The sequence below is a fragment of the Meriones unguiculatus genome, chromosome 8, assembly GCF_030254825.1.
Source record: "Meriones unguiculatus strain TT.TT164.6M chromosome 8, Bangor_MerUng_6.1, whole genome shotgun sequence".
In the NCBI taxonomy this organism is placed as follows: domain Eukaryota; kingdom Metazoa; phylum Chordata; class Mammalia; order Rodentia; family Muridae; genus Meriones; species Meriones unguiculatus.
Window position 1 is genome coordinate 58923539 of NC_083356.1, and position 25041 is coordinate 58948579.

The 25041-nt window shown below is 38.8% G+C and overlaps 1 pseudogene; it reads left to right on the forward strand.

Annotated features, from left to right (window-relative positions):
- The first annotated feature begins 24125 nt into the window (after window positions 1-24125).
- LOC110565373 (large ribosomal subunit protein eL20-like) lies at window positions 24126-24638 on the forward strand (annotated as a pseudogene).
- Window positions 24639-25041: the final 403 nt, after the last annotated feature.

The window sequence follows — 25041 nt, forward strand, 5'->3', positions numbered from 1 at the left end:
AAAAAGGTGCAGAGCAATAATTTGTCTCTTAATGACATTCTACTATATGCATTAGTGTTTTATTCAGCCATCATCAGAGAAGCCTTTTCCTGCAGTAGACATTAACAAATACAGAGACCCACAATTAGACAATGTGCAGAGAGTGAGAGAAACCTGGGTCCACTCAGTCCTAGATGGTATGTCTCCATCAAATCCCTGCTCTCAGGACTCATGCAACCCTGCAGAAGAGGGGCCAGGCTGGATGGAGAACAACAAGAAAAACAAAGGCCCTCAAAACACAGAGGGACTGACATACATATAAACTCAAAGAAAATGAAACAGCATGAATAGAGCCTTCACAAATCTGAGCCAGACGGGGGTCCCAGGGCTCACAGAGGAAAGTGGACTTAACCCCTCCTTAACCCAGAAGCCACCTCTGATTGATATCTACTCACAAATGAAAATTTAGTTCTCTTCAGTGAAGTCTCACTGGGCATGCTTACTGCTCTTAAACCCAGACCCCATGCCCAACAGTAGACAGTCAGTAGAAAATGAACTCAATGATAATAGGAGCTTTGTTTCATAATGCTTTGTCAGGGGGCTATTTATTTTTATTTATTCTTGTGTATACATTATAATTTCAGGTTTTGTGTTATTTAAAGGGTTTCACTTTGTGTGTGGATGTGTGTTTCTGCACCTATATGTGATTCTTGCAGTTTTTCCTTGATCTTTTTCTTCTATTCGTTTCTTTGTCCCATATATATATATATATATACACATGTATATGTATATTACAGATAAAGACAGAGATAGATTAGCTATAGATATAGTTATAGATATAGATTAGATATAAATAGAGATAGATAGAGATAGATATGCTTGTTTGTATTCTAATAAGAGAAAGAAAGGGTGTAGATTTGGATGGGTTGGGAAGCAGAGAGGATCTTGGGGGAGTTGTGGGAGGGGGCACCATAATCAAAATATAATGTATAAAAATCTATTTTCAATTGAAAACGAATAAAGAATACAGAGCTAAACAGAGAATTCTCTGTAGAGGAATATAGAATGGCAGAGAAACACTTAAAGAGATGCTCAACATCCTTAGTCATCAGAAAGCTGAAAATCAAAACAACCCTGAGATTCACCTTACATCCATTAGAATGGCTAAGTTCAAAAACTCAAGTGACAATACATGCTGGAGAGGATGTGGAGAATGGGGAACCCTCCTCCATTGTTGGTGGGAATGTAAACTTGTACACTTTGGAAATCAATCTGGTGCTTTCTCAGACGATTAGGAATGGTGCTACCTCAAGATCCAACTTACCACTCTTAGGCATACATCCAAAATATGCTCAAGTACAGAACAAGGACATTTGTTCAACCATGTTCGTAGCAGCTTTATTCATAATAGACAGAACCTGGAAACAACCAAGATGTCCCTCAGTGGAGGAATGGATACAGAAATTGTGGTACATTTACACAATGGAATACTACTTAGCAATTAAAAACAAGGAAATAGTGAAATTTCCAGGCAAATGGTGGGATCTAGACATCCGGGGTGAGGTTTTCTAGTAGCAGAAAGACACACATGGTATATACTCACTTATAAGTGGATATTAGACATATGATATAGGATAAACATACTAAAATCTGTACACCTAAAGAAGCTAAGCAAGAAGGAGAACCCTGGGTAAGATGATCAATCCTCACGCAGAAAGGCAAACAGGGCAGACATTGGAAGGAGAAAACAAGAAACAGGTCAGAAGCCTACCACAGAGGGCCTCTGAAAGACTCTACCCAGCAGTGTATCAAAGCAGATGTTGAGGCTCATAACCAAACTTTGGCCAGAGTGCAGGGAATCTTATGAAAGAAGGGGTAGATAGTAAGACCTGGAGAGGACAGGAGCTCTACAAGGAGAGCAACAGAACCAAAAAATCTGGGCACAGGGGTCTTTTCTGAGACTGATACTCTAACCAAGGACAATTCATATTGTCCTAGAACCCCTGCACAGATGTAGCCAATGGCAACTCAGTATCCAAATAGGTTTCCCTAGTAAGGGGAACAGGGACTGTCTGTGACATGAACTCAGTGGCTGGTTCTTGGACAGAGGGTGAGATTGGGAGAGCACTAGGGAAGAGGCTGTAGCTGGGTTACAAAGTAAATAAACTATAATTAATGAAAACAAAATAGAAATTAAAAATATTTGAAAAGGAATAAATAAAATAATTAATCTCAAAGTATGTGAATTTACAGTCTTACATTATATGATGTTTTATGAGAGGAGAATGTCACACATCCCAAAACAGATTCAGCAGTATTTGAAAGCTTGACACATTTTTCCAGTTATCCACACTGACCTGGGGATTTGATCACGTTATTTATAAGAAAAAGTGCAGTCATTTTCACAGAACCATCTCCAAGACAAAGAAATAGGCAGAATGAAGAAAATCTCTTAGGAGCAATATGTTGATGATCAACTTGATTATATTGCAAAACACCTAGGAAAGGAGTAAATCACTTTTCTGGATGTTTTTGTGAGGGCAGGGTATTCCAGGGGTGATTTAGTATAAAGTACGATTGGTAAGAATGAGGATTGGATGTGGGGCCTATCCTGAACTCTGAATTACTTGTACTGCTACATCCCACTGGCTGGAGAACCAGATAAAACAGAAGACAGGGCAGGAAGCAGGCTTGCTATACTCCCCAACCCCAACACCTCAAATTTCTTTTTGTTGTTTTTGTTCAGGGTTTTTTCAATCATGTAAAATTATTTTTTCTATTTTTTAACTTTTGTTCTTCTCTCATATATTACATCCTGAGCACAGCTTCATTCTGCATAGTTCCTTCCCCAGCCCTGCCTCTCCTCCAGATTAATACCTCCCCTGTCGCTCCCCACCCACCACCAACAGCCCTCCCAAGGATGACTAATGAACACAGCCCAGCAAGATACAATAAGACTAGACGCCAAACCTCAGATCACAGCAAGACATGAAAACTCAGCATGAGGAAAACAGTCCCAAGAGTAGGTGAAAGAGCCAGAGACATCCCCACTCCCACTGTTGGGAGTCTCACAAGAACAGCAAGCTACACAACCATAATGTACATGCAGAAGACATAGCTTAGACCCACACAGGGTCTGTTTGCCACTTCAGTTTCTGTGTTTGCTCAGGCGTTTTGTCACAGCATTGAAAGCCTACCTTTGACCAGTACCTTAGTTAATCCTGGGCCCTGAAAGTGATACATATGCTCACATAATGGCCAGAACAGGATTCAATTTGAAGCTTGACAGGATTCAATTTGAAGCTTCTTTTGCTTTTCTGTATTTCAAACAAAGCTGGCTGCTATGAGAGAAATAGGGTTCCTCTGAGCCTCCTGCCTCAGTTTCACTTAAGGAGACAATTTTAGAGGCTTTTAATTAGCTCATTAAGAATTCCATACCATGTGCTTTGATCATATTTATCTCCTTTCCCTCAACTTCTCCCTGATCCACTCACCTTTCTACCCACCTCTGTGTCCTCACTTGGTTTTTAAATCCTATCAATTCCAATATGTTTTGCCCAGATATTATTGCTTGTGCGCCATCCACCTCAGCATCGTCAACCTACCAAATGCCTCACCTTTACCTCGGATCCAAACTTAGTCAGTGCAGGCTTGTTAGAGTATGTGGCAGGAAAGGGAACAGAAAGGGAAAGCCAAGTAAACATGCTGACTCCTAAATTCTAGAACTGAGTTGTCCCAGAAATTCCCTATATGTCTTTGCATGCCATGGAAAGCATAAGAGAAAAAAAAATGTGAGGTCCTTTCTCTTCATATGATATACCGTTGTCACTCTGAAATATGGTTCATACCATCCATTCATCCTTCTCAAGATCTCTTAGTCTGTCAATAAAAGACCAGCGTGTGCTTCTATATACACTCAGGGACAACCTCACATGGTATCACATGAGCACCAACAGTGGAATTCTGAATGGTGGATTCCATATTTGCACAGATTTGTTCCCATGTTATAGACAACATTGGGTAATCTCAGTGTTGAAATTACAGGATTTTTTAAAATTAATTAATTGATTGATTGATTCACTTTACAGCCTGATCCCAGCCCTCTCTCCCCTTTTCTCCCACTCCTGCCATTATGACCCTTTCATCCCCTCCATTTCTTCTTCTCAGAAAAGGGGGGGCCTTAAGGGGTAACAACCCACCCTGGCTACTCAAGTCACAGCAGGACTAAGTGCATCCTTTCCCACTGAGGCCAGACAAGGCAGCCTAGCTACAGGGAAGGGATTCAAAGGCAGGCAACAGAGTCAGAGACAGCCTCTACTACCATTATTAGGAAACCCACATGATGACCGTGCTGCACATCTGCTACATATGTGTAGGGGGTCTAGGTCCAGCCCATACAAGCTCTTTGGTTGATGGTTCAGTCTCTGTGAGTCTTCATGGGCCTAAGGTTAGTTTACTCTGTAGGTCTCCTTGTGGTATCCTTGACCTTTCTGGATCCCTCAATCCCTCTTCCCACTCTTCCACAAAACTCCTTTACCTTTGCCTATTGTTTGGCTGTGGGTCCCTGTATCTGTTTCCATTGGCTGCTGAATGAAGCCTCTCAGGAGACAGTTATGCTGGACTCCTGTGAGTATAGCAGAGTATCATTAATAGTGTCAGGTACTGGCTCTCTCCTGGGGGTGGGTCTCAAGTGGGACCAGTAATTGGTTTTCTATATCCTCAATCTCTGCTTCATATTTATCCTTACACTTCTTGTAGCCAGGACAAAGTTTAGGTTGAAGATTTTTTGTGTAAGTTGGCCTTCCCTCCTTCCACTTGAAAGTCCTACATGGCTACCTACAGGACATGACCACTTCAGGCTCAGTGTTGAAATTACAGACTTTTTCCCTCTATGTTGGCTCTAGTTGCCAAATAATGAGATGGAGTCCTATTACAATTATTAATAAGATTTAAAGCACAAGAGTTGGGAACAATCTTATCTATTCTAACCAGTGTAGGCTAGCCAGCCTGGCTACCTCCCAGCCTTGTGCCCCATTACCTGTCCTTTAGTCTTACCTTGGTCGCATCTGTCCCATTGTTATCCCCATGGCAACTCCCTGTGGTGACCTTATCTTCATGGCATGGTGGCTTTCCTCTTCTCCTCTCTCTCTAGGGACCCAAGGCTAGCATACGTGTACTCACCTATGTATTCATTTACGAATTAGAAAGACTTCTTGCAAAAGCATCTGTGACATAGTTTTCTTGTTATGTGTGACACTATTAAAAACAGCAGATATGGCTGTATAGTCCCTAGGGAGGATGCTTAAATCTCATTCAGAATGGCAAACAGGATAGATACCAGAAGCTGTGGAAGACAGGAAACAGGATGGGAAGCTACTATAGAGGGTCCTCTGAAAGACTCCTCCCAACAGGGGATCAAAGCAGATGCTGAGACTCACAGCCAAACTTTAGGCAGAGTGCAGGGAGTCTTATAGAAGAAGGGGAAAGGGGGAGTGAATAGAAGGACCTGAAAGGGACAAGAGCTCTACAAGGAGACCAACAAAGCTAAAAATTCTGAGCCCAAGGGGTCCTGCAGAGACTCATGAACCAACCAAGGACCATGCATGGAGAGGGCCTAGACCCCCTGCTCAGATGTAGCCAATTGGCAGCTCAGTCTCCATGTGGGTTCCTGAGTAAGGGGAACAGGGGCTGCCTCTCTCATGAATTTGGCTGCCTGCTCTTTGATCATTTCCCCATGGCGATGAAGTCTTGCCAGGCCACAGAGGAAGAGGATCCAGGCAGTCCTGGTGAAACCTGATAAACTAGGGAGGGACAGATGGCAGGGGAGGAGAACTTCCCCTTTCAGTGGACTAGAGGAAGGGATGGGGGGGGATGAGGGAGGGGCTACAAAATAAAAAGAATAAATTGTAAAAAATAAAATAATAATAATAAAATCATAACAAAAAATAGCAAGTCTATGTTAAGTATTTAAATTGTACATTTTTTAAAATTTCTTGCTATCTAATACATTTAATTTAAATGCTCATGCTTTTCTTTAAATGATCCTAATATATTATCTACAGCCAGAGAAAGTGAGCAAGCGATTGAATATAAATGTAGTCTTATACAAGACTATAATTTTTCATTTCACCAAATTGAGTGCATACTTGCTCCATTTGGCAATAACTAAATAAATGAAAAAAAGAAAAGAACTTTCTTTGTCTTGCTATTCTAGAACAAACACTTAATAGGTATTCAGGAAATATGTGTGAATTGTTTAAACAATTGTCTGGGGTAAGTAGGGACCTGAAAAAAATTGGCATTTTTTAATTACCTCTCAACCAAAACTGCTATTAAAGATAAGGTGTGATCAGAAAAAGGAAATGGAGTCGAACTGCTTTGATTCAAACCCCATCCTTATCATTTATAAAACTATAACTTTGTGGTTTAAATGAACATTTTCTCTGTCTCAATCAGAATTTCCTTTAAAATGGGGAAAACAGTCTCAGTTACTAAGGGTTTGGCTGAGGATTAGGAAACTTCCCTTGTTTAAAGTATTTAGAGAAGAACACTCAGTAAATATTTACTACTGGAGCTAATACTCTTTGGAGTTCGATGTTCTCACGTGTAAATCACTGTGGATGGCTAAGAGCTGCTCTGTGTCAGTTTTGTATGTCTGTTGTGCTTCTGTCAAAGACTAGACCCCCCCTCCTCATGTGTGCCATGCCTTATCCCATCGCAGAAGCTCTGAGGATGCTGGTGGAGACTAGTGGTGGACATGACCTTACTCTATGTTAACAGCTGCTTAAGCCTCATCATCTGGGGAAAACGAGAACAAACAAAAAACTTCAAGGACAACACAAATCCACAAGGTTAGATTGGAATTTGTGTCTGTGTGCCTCTAACCATGATGACGGAGGGAACCTGTCAAAAATGCTATTACTCTTTAGTATAGTAGGACAGAGAGCAACAGTTGCTATCTTAATCAAACAAGGCTACCCAATGACATGAAAAAAATACTCTCAAGTGAATGACCTGTGATTAAAATAAAAATAAAAAAAATCTACCAAATTACAGAGCTGAAAGATACTGCTCCTTTTGCCTAAAAAAAAAGAATTATGGGAATTGTAGTTTTACTAGTGCTAAACTCATAACCATAATTAGGCATTAACATTAAAAAAAAAAAAAAACCCTCGCGTAGGACCTGTACCGTTAGAAAATGGAAGGAAAACTGCTTCAGGAAAGGAATGGTGAACGTCCTGAAGACTAAGACTTTTGGCTGCTCCCTTTCACGTCTCCCACAGGCTACTGCCTCCCAAGAGCACTGCGCAGTCTGGACACTATTGCTAGTTCAGCTCTCTTTCTCAGGAAAATGCCAATCACCATGCAAACTCTCAGATAGGCCTTATCACACCATAGGGATAGGATGTCAATTAGGCATCTGACAGTCAAATAGCAAATAATTAGATTTCCAGTCAAGATAATACAAATTATTAAAATTAAATCTAACACCCTTCGTTTTCCAACAATGATCCAAACACCAAAATGACTATTAGTGTCAACCATGTAGCTGATACATGTTCTAACAACTACATTCATGGTTTGGTGTAACGGTGGAGAACTCGAAGGCAAACAAACATACCTAGTCAACTTATGAAAAATTTTCTGTATATTTTATACCCTTTTTATGCTTTTATATGTACAAGATTTTGAAACCCATGCAAAAGAACTTCACAGGAATGTTCAAACTATGAAATGATAGTTTCTAAGTAGCAAAGCACTTAGAGAAAGCACTTTTACAGGAGCCAACCTAACAATGCATTGTATACGAGCAGGTGTGTGCTGTGCAGTGCTCATCTGAGATTTATAGTGATAAGTATCTCAACGACTGGTAAGCGTTTCCTGTTATGAATCAGAGAGAAACATTTTCATTTTGGGGGATGATACAGTCACTGTCTCAACTAATGAATATTGCGTGGTGTTAGAGTGTAATAGCAGCCATAGGTGACAACAAGTAAATGGACTGACATTATCTTTGGAGGAAAAAAAAAACAACAGACTTCACTTAAAGTTTGGATATAAGTTAATTTACATGTATTATGAAATATATTAAAGCTTTTTCTAATGTTTTAAAATTAAGTGTTATTCTTTCCTTACCTTCTGTACAAATATACCACACACGAATGTAGATCATAGGTCATTCAAAACTAACCAACCTCTCAGCTGTTTCAATAACAATCATTAGATACTTGAGAAAATAAAAAAAAAACATTAGCCAAAATACACGCACATTTTGTATGAACAAATATAAACATCTAATTTTCTCACAGACATCAGGATATGCAAGATTGTTTTAATATCTTAATTATTTCTCATTAAAAAGCAGTGATTTTAAACTAAAATTATTGCAGTTGTAAATTGCAATGATTCTTTGTCATATTGCAGCTGAAATAGTACAAATGTTTCATACTCATGCTATTATGTTTAAAAATTTACTTTAATAAAATAAGGAAGGCGTTTTTGCCTTTGGATTTATCTTTAAATAAATGTAAGCTGTTTGAAAAATTAAGTTTTTCTTAGTTATGTAACCCTACGTCAAAAATAATTAAATTATCTCTTGTCACATCATTACAGCCAGTGTAGTTGAGTATCTTGCTTTTTCTATCGTATGGAAAAAATGAAAGCTGAAGCATTCTGCCAATGTATTTCTTTCCCCTAGTGCTCTGAAACCAGTTGACAAAGCTATCAGTTGCCATAGAAGCAAAAGCATAGAAGTTGTAATACACAAAATATGTCAAAACATGGTATGGATTATCACATCAATCTAGCATGTAAGAAAGACCCTCACTATCCTGCCAGTTGATTATGGTTTTGTCTCCCACAAGGGGCAAGACTGGTATTCCATCAGGAAATATCACATTACTGTGTTGATTCCATTATGTTTATCTTCAGCAAGTGTTCTGGGTAATGTTGTCAGAGGCAACAATCTAATAACAGGGTTTCAGTGTTTTAGGAAAAACCAGACTAAAAGTCAAGATTTAAACACTGTGAACAAAAGTACAATTTAATCTTTATTTCTAAGGAGAATGCTCCACAATCATCATGTCAAACTTTTCTCTGTATCTAGCTATATGTTCTACATTTATGTTTTAACTTTAATTCAATACTATACACAATGGAAATCTAATTCTTTTCAAATAACTCAATTAGTAGCATAAAAAGCAACAGAGCAAAACATTCTCCTTACTTAATTTCCAAATTCAGGTTTGCACAAGTTTAAAATTTGGGGCTCTTGAAATCACACATCTTGGTCTCTAAGTACTTTCGCACATTGCTCTGCTTCTTGTGAATGTGGTAACTATGACAAACATCTATTATTACGTTCCTCTATTTTAATTCAAACATGCCACTGTCCTGACCAAGAACACACAGATAATGGAAGAAAAGGTCTTAGACTACTTTAAGATTAGATTTAAAAATAACTGATTACTACCCCATAGGGTAGTGAGTACCTGTAATTCCAGCACATGAGAGATGGAGGCAGGAGGATCAGTTCAAAGCCACCCTCAAGCTACAGGAGACCCAGCTTCAAAACAAACATACAAACTTAGCATCAATAGATCAGAACAGTGATTTGCATTTAAAAACTAGAAAATAACTATATATTGACAAAGTATAACTATTACCAGTGCCTTCTTTGGTCCTTTTAATCTGTTCATTAAAGAAAAATGAACTCAAAGTTTTAAAACAGTAGATAAGACATAGAGTTTTAGAAAAATCTCTTGTTTTATAGTTTTGTAAAACAGAATATATACGAACAACTATAGTTTACTATAAAATACAGTGTGCAATCATCAAAAATACAACATAATAATATCCAAAGGAAAACAGACACTACTTTGGATATCACAGGCATGTATCATATAATTAAAAAAGGACAATCAGTAAACAGGTTCTGCTCTCTATCGTCAAGAATAAATATGCCTATGATATCTCATTCCAAATGTACAATCTGAATTGAAATATGGCCTTCTTCCGAATGTTATATAATTATCTGTGTGGGTGTTTTCATCTTAAACTTTCAGTATAAAATTAACACTTTTTCTCTGTCAGTGTTTTTATTTGTAAAACAAAAAATTTTAAATATTTACTTCATAAGGACAATGGGAAAACCAAAGAGAAATGATGTGCATAGAAGTCTGTAAAATGAAAGCTTACTAGGCAAACTTTATGGGTTCCCTCTTGTACACAATTTCCACAGCATCTTTCCTCACCCAAGAGCTCCTCATCATTACTAAATGGTATGACGAAAGTGAATAATGGGAAAATCCTACCCTCTTGATGTATTTCATCATATCAAACTCTCAACATTCTTTTGCAAGGGATTTTTATGTCATTTACTGAAAACTACCAGGGGGACTGTAAACCACATGTAGAGTGAAAGAGAAACCTGAAAGTGAGACACACAAAATGATAATCATTTTGTCGGAAATTTTTATTTTTTAAAGTATTCAGGACGGCGTACACTTTGCCTGTCTCATAGGCTGGCAAGATGACATTCGGTATTTACCTACAAAGTGTGCGAGCACTCTGGGGATAGAGCACAACGTGGTAGGACTTGTCCCTTTCTCCCTACATCCTTGGTAGGGGCTTCTCTTCTTCATCTTATCCAGCACTCACAAAACGTTACCTTTGCTGAGAACTCTCTTTCATAAGGAGAAATCAGATGTACTGTAGGGGAGGCTGTGAAGCAAATCTACTGAGAATAAAACAGGACTTAAGTTGGGAGATGATAAAATAGCCTGTGTTGAATGACTAACGCAGGTACTCAGTGGACAAAGGAAAAGAACTCCATAACATTTCTAAAATTACACCCACAGTTAATTCCTTTCTAAGTCTTTTTTTTTTCTTTCAGTCACCCAACCAACTTGAGGCTTGCCTCCACACACAACAAAAGCTTCCCTCTTTGCTCTACTTCAGGCAATTTATTATCTTTCATCTTCAGCAGAATGAGTTATTTTTTCAAAACAACATAGTTACTGTAGTGAGATGGCCATGGGGTTAGGCTAGCACAGAGAGGTTTTGTGACGAATAGACTTACTTTGTTCCTGTCCATTGCATAACCAATATTCATGACCAAGGCCTCAAGTTTAAAATTTAGACTTCTAAGAAAAAAAAATTACAGGAAGGGTTTTCTTTATCTATTTCATCTCATTTTAATTCCTCTTACTCCATTTTAAGGAGAAGTATGTAGTTCTTTAAAGTACTAAAAGGCTCTAGCTTCTCTGGTCCTCTTTCAGTATAGAAAGCATAGTTCTGAATTGAATGTGACTTTGAACTTAGAAGATCTGGAACAGTAATTTCATATTTATATGATAGGAGTTAGGAATCCTAAAGTTAAAAGTCCCAACTTCTCGATAGGAAAACAATGACAATCTTGACAAACGTTTTTTTTCTAGGATAAACATATGCCACACATGTGTGATAAAGTTTCTATCATATGACCAAGTTGTTATTTTTGGCTCTGTTTTCCACAATGACTTATTTTCAGGCAGTTGTCATAGAAAAAGAAATATTTCTCAACTGCCTGCTCCATTGCGAACTTTTCTAACCATGGGGAAGAGTTAAATCTATTAAATTTGTTTAAAATTAAAATAAGAGAGTCATTGGCAGAGTTAAATTTTAACACATTTTTTTTTGTAAGATGTACACAGTGGTGAACTGAAAATGAGAAAATAATGTGGCAGGAGTATTTGTTTTATAATGAAGAAATGAAATAACTGGCTAGGAGACTTAGGTGAAATGAGATGAGCAATTGGACAGAAAGAGCATGTCAAGAACACGGCAATGCTCTAAGAAACCAAAATACCTAGGATTTAAAAAGCGTGCAGAGAATAACATGTTTTACTCTAGTAGAAAATAAAGTTGCCGAGTAATCTGGGGTATATTAATGGCAGAACACCTTGAAAAAAAATGTGCACTCAGGTGACACACTCACTAGTGATGTTACTAACAAGGTAGTGGAAATTTCAATGGCATACAGTCAGGACCTCTTGGTGTCTCTAAAATTGTTGAATGGAGGAATGCTTGTTTAAGAGAATGAACTAAGCCTCAACATGAATAGAGAAAGCCTGTGACATCTTACACCCTTCTCTTCACTCTTCTTTCTTAGCACGAGAAACTCTACCTAAGGACGGTGAGAAGAGATGTTAAAATTTCATGCCCACCAGTGGAAGCTGGTGGCTGAATCTTACACTAGGAGCTCTGGAGACCTCCATCACATTCCACAATTCACTAGGATGACTCAGAGGACTCAGTGTGGACTCAGAAGTAGAATTTGTTATGAGAGAAGGAAACAAACAAACAAACAAACAAAAAAAGCAAATGAAGGAAGGTTCAGACAAAGCTAAGAATAAGCTTTGCAGGATGGCTTCATGCAATAGCCACAAATGAAATGCTTTCTGTAAGACTGGGAATTAAAATAACTATTCCATTGTTGTCATTTCTATTAAAAATTCTAGTTTCTAGTTCAGGCAATTTAAGAAGAACAGGAAATAAAAATACACAAATTGAAAAATCTTTGTTTTCAAAGAATATGATACAATTAAAAATATACACTTCAGGTTATATTCATGAATGGTCTTTGGTTAGAGTATCAGTCTCAGAAAAGACCCCTGTGCCCAGATATGTTTGGTCCTTGTGGAGCTCCTTTTCTCTCCAGGTCTTATTATCTCCTCCTTCTTTCATAAGATTCCCTGCACTCTGCCCAAAGTTTAGCTAGGAGTCTCAGCATCTGCTTTGATACACTGCTCGGTAAAGTCTTCCAAAGACCCTCTGTGGTAGGCTCCTGTCCTGTTTCCTATTTTCTCCTTCTTCAAATGTCCATCCCATTTGTCTTTCTGAGTTAGTATTGATCATTTTACCCAGAGTCCTCCTTCTTGTTTAGCTTTTTTAGGTGTACAGATTTTGTATGTTTAACCCCTGCTCAGATGTAGCCCATGGCAGCTCAGTCTCCAAGTGGGTTCCCTAATAAGGGGAGAAGGGACTGTCTTTGACATGAACTCAGTGGCTGGCTCTTTGATCACCTCCCCCTGAGGGAGGAGCAGACTTGCCAGGCCACAGAGGAAGACAATGCAGTCAGTCCTGATGAGACCTGATAAGTTAGGGTCAGATGGAAGAGGAGGAAGTCCTCCCCTATCAGTGGACTTGGAGAGGGGCATGGGAGGTGATGATGGGGAGGGGTGGGGTTGGGAGGGGATGAGGGATGAGGCTACAGTTGGGATACAAAGTGAATAAACTATAATAAAATTATTATAAAAAGTAAAAATTTAATAAAAAAATATATACTTTATTTTGTATTAATGACTTTTCTGATACTGTAACAAAATACCCCAAGGCTAAGACGTTTATTTAGCTGGAAGTTTCAGAGGCTGAAAGTCCACTGATTTGGCCACTGGAGAGGATCCATGGTGGATAGCATCAAAATGGTGAGAGAACGTGAAGAAGGAAGAGACATGGCTTTCTTGTGTGAGCAACATGAAGTCAGTGTGTGTGTGATAGAGAGAGAGAGACAGAGACAGAGGCAGACAGATGGAGAAAGATGAGAGGAAGAGATATGACACTTTGTATAACTCACTATAATGATGCTAATAATAATGAATGGTCCCAGTACAAGCATCTCAATCCGATTTTCCATGGGGCGGAAAAGGCCAGTTCTCTGTCTCTTTTCTTAACGTGGGCATTTATATTTTTCTGCCTATAGACAGCTAATCTCCTTGTTCCCAACCAAGGGAGCTCCGGGGCTTTAAGCAATGCATTTAACTATCTAGCCTCCAGATGCTCAAGTCTTAAGGCCCCTCAGCCTTGACATTATTTGAACCAATTCTCCTTTCAGACCTCATCATGGGTAGTCAGTATAAAATGGTTATAAGTACAGACAAGAGTTACAATGCCTGGATTTGAATCTCCACTCCATCATTCATGATCTGTGAAATTGTGGGCAATTTATTAAACCATCTCCAAAATCTTTTAAAATGAGGCTGGTAGTAGCACCAGCTTCCTATTCTTATTTCTTTAAATGAAATGAACATATGTAAATTAGCATATAAAAATATTTTTTTTCTAATAACTGCTGCGTGAGTTGGTAAATGAAACAAAACTTTCCAGTAACGTGGTCAGTTGATTAGCTTCCAGATTCACAAAGTAATGCTACTGTGCTTATTAAGGTGTTCATGTCAGTGTCGTATCACTTTTCTCGAAACAAATTTCTGAGGATTAACACAGTTTTAGAAGTCTTTGAATGGCATTGGTATGATGGACTTTCTTTTGCTGAAAAGGACAATGCGTACTCTCTTAAAACATCTCTGCGTTAGAGACTGGCCCAGAGGTATTCCATCTCTTCCCAAGCAAATTGATGGAAGGTGATGCTCAATGCTCTTTTTTTTTTTTTAAACAGGAGTGTTCCATCATGTGATATTGCAATGTAACAATGTTATCTACAAATATGTGGAGCCCATTCTCAGCTATGCCTGGGACTCATACTGCCTACAACCATGAGTTGATCATACCTGTGTGGAAAATTCCATACTTCTCAGGAAAAGGCAGGGTGGAGACTCTTAATAAAATTCTCCGGCCCCCAAATTCCAGAAGTCAACTCAGCTAGTACTTGAGGAGAATCTCTTATTACAGTTTAGCCTAACAGTCTAGAAGATTGGGAGTAGAGCTAGTCAGTGTGAGGCCTACTCTTCGTTGTCAACTTGACTGCATCTGGAATTAACTAAAAGCCCCAGGTAAGGCACACCTGTGAATATTTTTTGTTAACGTGACAGGAAATACCTACTTCTATTCTCAGTCTTTGAGGTGGGAAGATATATCTTTAATCTAGATCTTTTGAAGTGGGAACACCTACCTCTAATCTGGGTTGTCTATTCTGCTGTAAATTTATATAAGGACATAGAACAAGGAATTTTTCTCTATGCTTGGGAAAGCCTCACTAACAAGTCCATTCATTTACTGGCACTAGAATCTACTTCTATAGGATTCCAGTGTATACTCTAAGCAAGCTGTTACATCCAGCTTTTTGGACTGAATAACTACTAGATTTTTGGATCTTCCATTCATAGGCAGCCATTGTTGAATTAGCTGGACCACAGTCTCTAAGTCATTCTAATAAATTCCCTTCATGTGTGTGTGTGTATGTGTGTGCAGAGAGAGACAGAGACAGACAGAGAGAGGTTCATTCTATTAGTTCTATTATTCTAGAGAACACTGATATATGCTCCTAAAGTTAACAAGGTGAACAGGAAGAGTCTGGCTCAATTATTTATAATTTAACTGGTGTCCAGAATGTACTTTTGTATGTAAAATACAGCTCGAGAAGGAGGAGGCAATTCAGTTATTTAGCAAGTATTTTATGCCTATTTGTACCCTGAGAAGAACACGGCACTCTATATTAAATGAGATGTAGAGCCTTGTAACACATCATGGCTAACTGGGAAAGAAAACCTTGAGGCTTAGGAGGGATCTAGGGAATTTAACATTACTGCCATTGTTTTCAAAAGGAAGTGAAAAAGGATACCAAATATTTCTTGCGTGATGTCCCAGTGAGGAAATTCTTATACCTAGCTGGGGGTGAGGGGTGGGCACATGAAATCAATGGTGGGAATAAAGCTCTTCTGACCCAGTGGCTTATCTAAGCACAAAGTCTCTTCCCTTGGTGGTACTTGAGAGGCCTTGTTTGTACTCACTTGATCCCTGCAGCTCTCTACCCCACACCCTGCCCCCATCTGCCTGAAAACAGTTAAAAGGCAAAGCAGTAAATCAGGAAGTCTCCAAACACAGCAGGGTTCAGTTTACAGTACAGCAGGGTTAGGGTTGAAAACTGAAGTCTAATTCCATTTTCAAAGCTGAACATCTAATGGGGATTATCATTAATGACAGACAGCGTGGTGTCAAAGGGTTGTGTCAAGTTCCAGACCTTTTCATGCTTTAAATTCCTATGTTTAACCAAAGGTTAACCAAATCATTGCTGGTTGCAAACTGCTGCTTCAATGTACTGTGGGTGGCCTATCTTTGCCAATGAGTCAGCCATTGTGATAAGGAGACAAACATGACCTGTGGTGCTGAGCCCTTTTGAAAGCTAGCCAGCTCATGAGTTTAGAATGAGAAACTATAGTTTTTATCTTCATAAGATACTTATATAATACGTAACTCAATATGTATCACAATATGTGATTATTAAATATCACTTCATTTTGCTTGCTTAAACATTACTGTGTCATATTAGCTTCTAGGTGCTCAGAGTTGGATGTAAGAATCCTACCATCAAGCTTATTCAGACTCAAAACAGAGCATCAGCTTGATTATAATGACTATTTTGTTGACAAGACAGACAAAGATCCACAGGACTCAAAGTGAGCTTGAGGAATCAAGCTGAACTGGAAAAGACCATCAGAGGCTTACTGAAGTCATGGACATGCACTCTTTAGAAAAGGCTAGATGAACCATGAAGACATAGATGAATTAATGAGCCTGGTGTGGTCATGTGTCTGTAACATGCATATAATCAGTGATGTGAGTACATGTGGCTGTGTGTCACTCCCAGTGAAGACTGAATAAATCTGGAAAAGTCTGAAAGACCCTAAGAGCCTTTTGGATAATCCAAGGAGTCACCAGCACTTCTTTTAACTCTTCACGTGTCTCTTTAAACACTAATGGGAAATATCTGTTTTGTTCTTTAAAAAATAAACTAAAGTTGCTGAGAGCTACATTCAGAGTTTTTGATTAAGCAAGTCTGAAATAGGATCATATATATATATATATAAAACAAGGTCCCAAGAGACACATTTCTGGTGAGAAGATGATACTTTATAAGCCAGTCATTTGGAGATAGGTTTCCTTTTGTTTTTAACCATTAAGAAGGTGAACTTAAGAGAAGGAATGGCATTCTTCCTGGCACTAACAGAGACACAGTTGCAGGAACCAGCTAGCATGATGGAACATTTCTATTGGCCTTCAGCACAGCCAGAAACTGGCTCTTCACTAGCTACTGTGTAGAAAGATAGTCCCAGCCACCATTTTCTCTGCTATCTTCATCTGTCCTCTGAATCAGGTGAGCTGGTGCTGGTGGCTACAAATGGACCTTATCATCCAAATGTAAAGTCAAGTATGAAATCTAGACATGAGATGAACTTCATACCTCATCTTCTAAGTCTTTTAATCGTCCTTTACCCCAGCATTTTGGGCCCACTACTTTTGAGAGCTTGGTTGTCTTATGAGTCTTCACATGTCCGTTCAATATTGATGGTATCTCCTATAGCAGACATGCTGTTTTCCTCCCCTGTTTGGCCACATCCAACTCACCTTTCAAAGCCTAGCTCTCCTTAAACTTTTCCTTTGTTTTTCCAGTGTGTCGGTATCCTGCCAGTTTTGAAACTCCATAGCCTTAATTGACTTAAAAGACACAATTTAGCACTTAAACATGCATTCTTTTGTCCTCTGCTATTTTCTTTAGTACAGTCAGACCGACTCCCATAAGTCCTTCTGTATCACTCAGGGATTTATCAAAGTGTTTTGCACAAAAGAGAAGATTTAGAGTTTCAAATGCTGACCCAAAATATGAATCTAGAATGCCAACGAAAGAGAGTTTAAAATTCCTAAACAGGCTCTGATATCAAGTGCCATAATAAGATGGAATGAGTTATCTTAAAAAAAATACATTCTCAATAAGCATTCCATTTTATTCCTTCTCACTAAGCTTAGAGACTATGGTAACACCTCATTTTCAGATTTCTTATTCCCATTCCTATTGGCTTTTGCTTTTGTTCTGTTTTGCTATGTTTGCTCCTCTCCTTTGGTAGCTTTAAGCTTCTGAACTACATACTACAGGGAGAGGGAGGAATTATTCAGCTACAGAATCTTAGATCTCCAGACTCCAGAAAGTGCCTTCTACACTCTTACCTCAGCCTTCCTGCCCTATACCTGGGAATGGTGTTCTTCTGAATTGCATGGTACTCACGCCTCCCTTTCTTAGCAGACACCTCCTCACACACCCAGCTGTAACAGTTTGGTTTTCAGATTCTTACCAGATGACCTTCCTAAGCCAATACTGTCACTCCCCCTGTCTAGACCTAGATTTTAAGCTTAGAGATATGTTTGGGCCAAATGTTTTATGGTCTACAAACTTTTCATGGTATAGACAAATGTAAAGTGTGTTATTTCCTCCCAAGGCCATGCTTCTTGCTTGTTATCATGATAGGATGATCATTAAACCACTATAGTTCTCACAGACAGTGAGCATGGGGAACGTTTTAACTAGGCTTTCTCATTCATCTTTGTCCTCTGCTCTTTGCTCGTAGTATTTTTCTATGTTTATTACAGAAGAAGAACTCAATGTCTCACTTATCCCATGGGAGAATTGTGGAATGCAGGCATTTTTTTTCTTGTGTTCATTAAATTTAGATTGGTCTTCCTTTCCACACTGAATGCAGTTGTCAAATATGCTAAAATAATTGGATTCATACACAACCACATATTTACAGACCCCATTTTTTCTACAGAATTTGGAAACTCTTGAAAGTTAAGTGATGACAAAACTGACTAAATGTGTTTCCCTTTTGTCCATCTTCTTCCTCCCTGTATCTTGATCCCTTCCTGGAGTCAAGGTGGATGCTGTATTCCCCTCAACCCTTTCTTTAAGCCTACTCCTCTTTCCCTTCATGACTTTCTGAAATCTGATACTATCTTCTTCCTGAGTTAGAAACAATTTTAGAAATTCAAAGGAGATCAATAATTGAGTAAAGTATGACTCAATCTAAAAACTAGAAATGTCATGTTGATTATTGGTCTAAAGCCTAACTTTTCTTTGGAAGCGCCAAGGAAGTGCTGGATCAAACTAGAGAAGAACTTAGTAGCCTAGTAGCACTGGGAGAAGTTGGAGAGTGGAAAATATTAACTGATCTCCCAATTTCTTTGTGTTTCTTAGCATATATAACAAGTACTAGATGAGCATTTGTGGAATGAAGACATCGCCATCACAATCATTCAGAAAGCAATGGCATGTGGAAATGCTTCCTTAGCTGTCGGGTCTGCCATCTCCTCCCATCAATTAGCTGTAATTTCATTTGTATGTTTTGAAAACATGACTGAGAGTACAGCCAAAACATAACATGAAATCTACACTTTGAACATCTTGTTAATTTATATTTTACAACTACAATAATGGAATTTATAATGTGTTTGCCAGAGTCTTGTCAGAGAGGTGGTATTGAAAACAATAAATTTAATTTTGGGAATATAAGTTTAAACTTTCTATACAGTCAAGATCATGAATATATTCTTGAGTATAAGGCAGAGCAGATAAACCTAAATGTCTTTAGTATTCACAGTAAAATATCATTGAAGTCATTTTAGATAGATAGCTTCCAATGACTCCCTTGGTTCCCTTAATAACTTTACATTCTGAAATCTCAAAAGCCTTGTCTGATCCACTGATAAATGTTTTCTTCTGTTTTTGATAAAGAAGAAACCACTGACCAAGATAAAGGCAAGTTTTGCCTTTAACATATCTTCCATGAATGTCAAACTATGTCACAGCCTAATTCTTTCTGCAATGTATATTACAAGCACTGCACCAGTCATAAGTCCCTACTTTAAATCCAGGCCTTATAATGACAATGTTGCATTCAAACAGTTATTTTGTTGGCAATAGTCTTCCGAAGGCTAACCGTGGGGATTACAGGGTCATCCTTAGTTTCAATGAATCCTATAAACTTGCGAATATGAAGCTCTTATTTTTCTACGTCCCTGAGTGTCATAATAAGGAATGGAAGACGTCAATAACATGCTCTGTATATTTCTTGTCTTAGATGTCTGGATTTGATCACATCTCGGACAATATTTTTGTCTCATAATTATTTAAAAGAAATCACTTGGGGAAATGGATGGCTAAAGTAACTACATTTTACATTTAAAGTTTTATTTACTTTTGTAGTCTTGGGGGCAGTAACTTACTAGTTAATATTACTGAAAACTTTCAAGCAAATTTACTAATTGTGATCTATCTCAATATATCAATCCCTCATAATCAAAACCAATGTTTTTCCCAATGTGTTTAATATGTGAGCCTTAAAATATTAAGCATCAAGTTTAATTCCGCTTTTAATAAAGGCATGCACAAAGGCTTTCTCTATGTCAGTTCTCTAATACAGACTTTCTCTATTACTATAAAGTTCATTAACTAAACTGTCAATGCCTCTCTCCATATTCACTTGGATACATGACATCCTGCTTGTTATTTGGACAGAAACAACTGACAGCTTTACCACTTGGATGTGCATACTATCTTTTTTGCTTCTGTGTCTTCAAATGCTTTTTTTTTCCTTAAAAGCCAACCCTCCCAAACTCCCCACCCTTCCATTCTCCCCACCCCCCCCTACCCTGGCTTCAGCTTCAGAGTACCATTTCCTGGCCCTCTTAGCTACTTATATTTTCTTCATCTCATATGACATTAGCCTGTCCCTCATTTCTCAGAGCAGTGAAAACATATTGTTTCACTTTTTGTTTTGTTTTGTTTCTGTTTGTTTGTTTGTTTTTTGCCTCTGTTGTAGTATTACACATATGCTGTATGAAGAAAGCAACAGTATTGCCATCTGTGACTCCTCACCGTCTATCTTTCTATCTCTCCATCATGTAACAAACAGCAGTGTTGACTGGTATTGTTAAGACAGCCCACTTCTTTTTCTCAGTGTTTTGTAAGAGCGGTTACCTGGATGAGCAGTGTCCGAGTGTAAGCACTTGGAGAGGAAGAGAAGACAAATAGCTCACTTTCCAGAAAGTGTTTCAGAGTTGATCTGATTAATTAATAATCACCACTTATAATGTTATTCTGCAATAAAGAGAAAAACAGCATAGATACAGATCTTGAGACAAATAGCTTTATATGCAAATTTAAGAAAAAAAATTAGGAAATTGTGCCTGGTACAAAGACTTGCAGTAGGCTTTCCTGGCTATAATATCTCTAAATTGATATAAATGTACGGATTCATGCTTAGTTTCCTATGAGCTTGATATCGTCTCTGAGAGACCGTGAACAAAGCAGAAGCAGTCCATTGATTTAGACTGAGCTGCATCCAAAGGGTTCTTGCACCACACCTGCTAATCACTAAAATGAAAAGTCTGCTCCAAGATGTAACACTACACCGTTGGCAGTCCAGCTCTGCTTTTGTTACCCCCGTTCACGTACGACCCTCCTGGGAGGATTTCTATTGTGAAGCCTACGAGAAAACTGCCCCAAAATTCTGGTGAGCAGAGAAAGCAAACACTTCACTCATGTGGCACTTGTTTATCAATTGAGCAAGGGCAGAGAAATTGATGGGGGTACTAATTATTCTTGAAGGAGCCTCAGCAACAGAGGCATTCATGGATCTTACAATGCAAATCAACAGGGGAATGCATTTCCTCAGACTTTGAAAAGCTTAGATTCTCAGACAGCATGGCTGGTGAACAGAACTGGGCTTCTCAATTAAAAACAGCCCTGTGCTCTGTCGGGGCCAGACAAGGCCCATGGGGGTTACAGCAGTCGGAGTGTCCATTTCTTGCAATTGTGAAATTTTCTTTCCAGCATTAAATATTTATGCATAATAGAGGAATACAGACGATAACTGTTTGACTAATCTTTTGTCTCCTTAGGTTTTATAAAAATTAGTGTGGTTCTTCTTTTTTTTTCTTGTTGTTCTTCTTCTCAAAATACCAACAAAGAATACCACAGTCGTTCAAGGGTTTGGAGCTTTGCAAAAACAAGGCTCATTGGCTCACCCATTTAACCTAGCTATGCAAAGAATCAATTCAGACCCTAAGTGAAATTGCTCTGGACTCAAAAAAGGACAAGTCCAATTTGGTTTTTAAGGCACAGATGCTTGCCTGTGTCAAAATTGCTAGTCAAAATATTCATAGAGAATTAGAATAAATTCTTTGACTTTGTACATTAATGCAAAATGGCAATTACTTTGGACTTTTTGCAAGGGAAACCAAAATATTTCTAATGTCTGCCTCCATTCTCCAGAAAGAAAGAAAAAAAAATGACAAGCAACCTGAAAAAAAAAAAGAAAAAGAAAAAAGAAAAGAACGGGCTTGAGTAAGAAGTGAGAAGTTATACACTGCTATAGAGATCTGGGACTGTCTTTCCCTAAGACTTTTTGTAGTTTTAAATAGATGTGCCCAAAGACTAAGGCATTTCCAAACCCAAAGAAAGAAAAACTTACATTACAAAATCAAGAAATATTACTAAAGTCTACAATAGAAAACATTTGTCCTAAAACATGAGAAACTCTGACATTCATAAAGTATGTATGAAGAAATGTTTAAATCAATGAAACTGTACCATTTGCAGAACACTACAGTAAGTCCTATGCGGATATGAACTTATTTATCCTCAATGAACTTAGAGTTCACTAGTGTTGTGAGACTACCACAGTTTGAGAGAAGCTTGGTATAGAACAGGATAGAAAAAGAAATGTTGTGGGAAAACACGAAGAGTAGGAAAACAGTTCTCATGCATAGGTAGTTAGAATACATATGGTAGTTAAATATGTATAGTTGCTTATTGTTCTCTCTAATAGCAAATTTTTTAACTGGCTAAACTCTTCTTTTATGACTTTAAAACTACCTTGATATTTTTTATCATTGATATAATGAGAAGCACAAGCAATCTCGAGAACTCTCATCTTTTGATTCTCATGGCCCTCTCACAAAACGAGGTTGTTGATGTCACAGATTCAGGTTACTACAGTGACAATAATTTCTCTGTTTTATTATAATACATTTGACCTGTCTTGAGAATTCAACAGAGCTAGCAATATCCAAAGAAAAGGTATTATTTGGTTATTCAAAGCAGCTATTATGAGATGTTATAGCTGGTAACCTCATGTGAACTAAGAAAATATCTTGGAAACATAGTTCTGACTAGGCCGGAAAAAAACATAGTCTTCTGAGAGGTCTGCCAAACATGTCCCAGGGCCAACACATTTGATGTCTATAATCTCCCATAGATATAATTATGATTTGGTTTGGGCAATCATATTGTCTCTGATCTCTGAAAGCAGGTAGAAATTGCTGGTGCCATTTGGACATGAAGGTGATACCAAGGATTTTATCTACATATGTAATTCTGAGCAAGAACAGTAACTCTCTCTCTCTCTTTCTCTTTCTCTTTCTCTCTCTCTCTCTCTGTGTGTGTGTGTGTGTGTGTGTGTGTGTGTGTGTGTGTGTGTGCGTCTCCACTCTTCCTTGGAAGAGAATTGATACCTTGACCAAGCTTGGGTCCATGAAGAGGTTGGTATGCCTACTCTATACTCATTTCTCATTCTGATTTTCAATATTTCTTTTTCTTTTTTTCATTAAAAAATTTTAATGTGCATGAGTAGGGGCTGGAGAGATGTCTCAGCAGTTAAGAGCGCTGGCTGCCCTTCCAGAGGACCAGATTTCCATTCCCAGCATCCACATGGCAGCTCACAACTGTGTGTAACTGCAGTTCCAGGGGATCCGATGATACCCTCTCAAAGACATATATGCAGGCAAAACCAGTGCACATGAAATAATGTGTATGAGTGTTTTCTCTGCATGTATGTATGTGCACCATGAGCCTGCCAGGTGCAGAGGAGGACAAAAGAAGGAACCTCATCTCCCAGAAGTAGAGTTTCTGCCAATTTTGAGCTATTGTGTGGCTGTTTTCTTGCATGTCAAAAGAGAAAGAGAAAGTAACTTGTTACCTTGAGAAATTTTTGCTCAGTTCTGTGACTCCATGGTTGGTCCTTAGACAGGAGAATCTCAGCTAAGAGTGGACAGCAGTCATAAAACTGCTAATCTCAGAAAATTTCCTACACCTACTATTGATTATAAACTATCTTCTTTCTGACTTTTAAATCCTGCCTTAAGTGTCTCCCCAGTACTTTGAGCTTTGGACAATAATGGATAATCTATCTACTCTGTCTCTCAGGGGTTAACAGAGATTTTGGAGGAACGTTGGATTTAGGCTGCCTACATTGTAACTCTTGCTTACAGAATTAACCTGGTCTTTCAAAACCGCTTTCTTCAAGCCTTCTTTACACAAGGAAGCACGGTTGGACAGAGGAAGATACTTCTCACCCGAATTCTGGAGAGCTAAAAATAACATGTCGACACTTGCTTTTGTGATTGGCGGCGGAGGTAGATGGATCACCGTGAAGGCATCGGGGACACGTCAGGAGTACAAGGTGGTGGGGTGCTGCTTGCCGACTCGAAGTGCCACATGCCACCCCTGTACCGAATGTGCATCTTTGCACCCAGCCATGAAGTGGCCAAGTCCCAAGTCGGAGCTGAAGAAGATGAAGAAGTCTTCCAGGAGGCACTGTACTGTGCAGGTGTTTGAAGTCACCGCTGGGTGTGAGGAACTTCAGTGTCTGGCTGCGCCAAGACTCCTGCCCTGGCCCGCACAGTATGTACCGGGAGTACCGGGATCTGACCACGGCTGGTGCGGCCACACAGTGCTACCGCGACGTGGGTGCCCGGCACCATGCCCGCACGCACTCCATCCAGACCACAGCCGCCAAGTGCCACCATCCATCCACGACCCCAAGATCAAGTTCCTGCTGCTGCACCACGTGTTGAGGAGCCAGCACAAGCCTCGGTTCAACACCTCCTTCTAGACCCAGAGACCCGCTGAATAAAAGTCTAGAGCGTCAAAAATAAATAAATAGATAAACAAATAAATAAGTAAATAAACAAATAATTAAAATAGCATGTCCACCAAACCCCTTGAAATGGACTGTAATTGTTCACAGTTGGTCTGACTAAAACCTCAGTCTTCTGTAGATAGCTATCATTAACTCCAAATCCCTATACACAAGCTGGGTTCCAGAAATAGCAACAACTAAGCAGCTCCATAATTCCTCTTCCTTTCTGAAATTTCCTTAGGGCTTTCAATACAGGTGTCTGTGAATAATGTTGGTAAGCAAAGTAGGTGTGCAGAAACTTAGCTCCCTCAGACCCAGGGTACCACCACTGGATTGCTACACATGTTGTACAATAACATCTTTACCCTCAATTCTT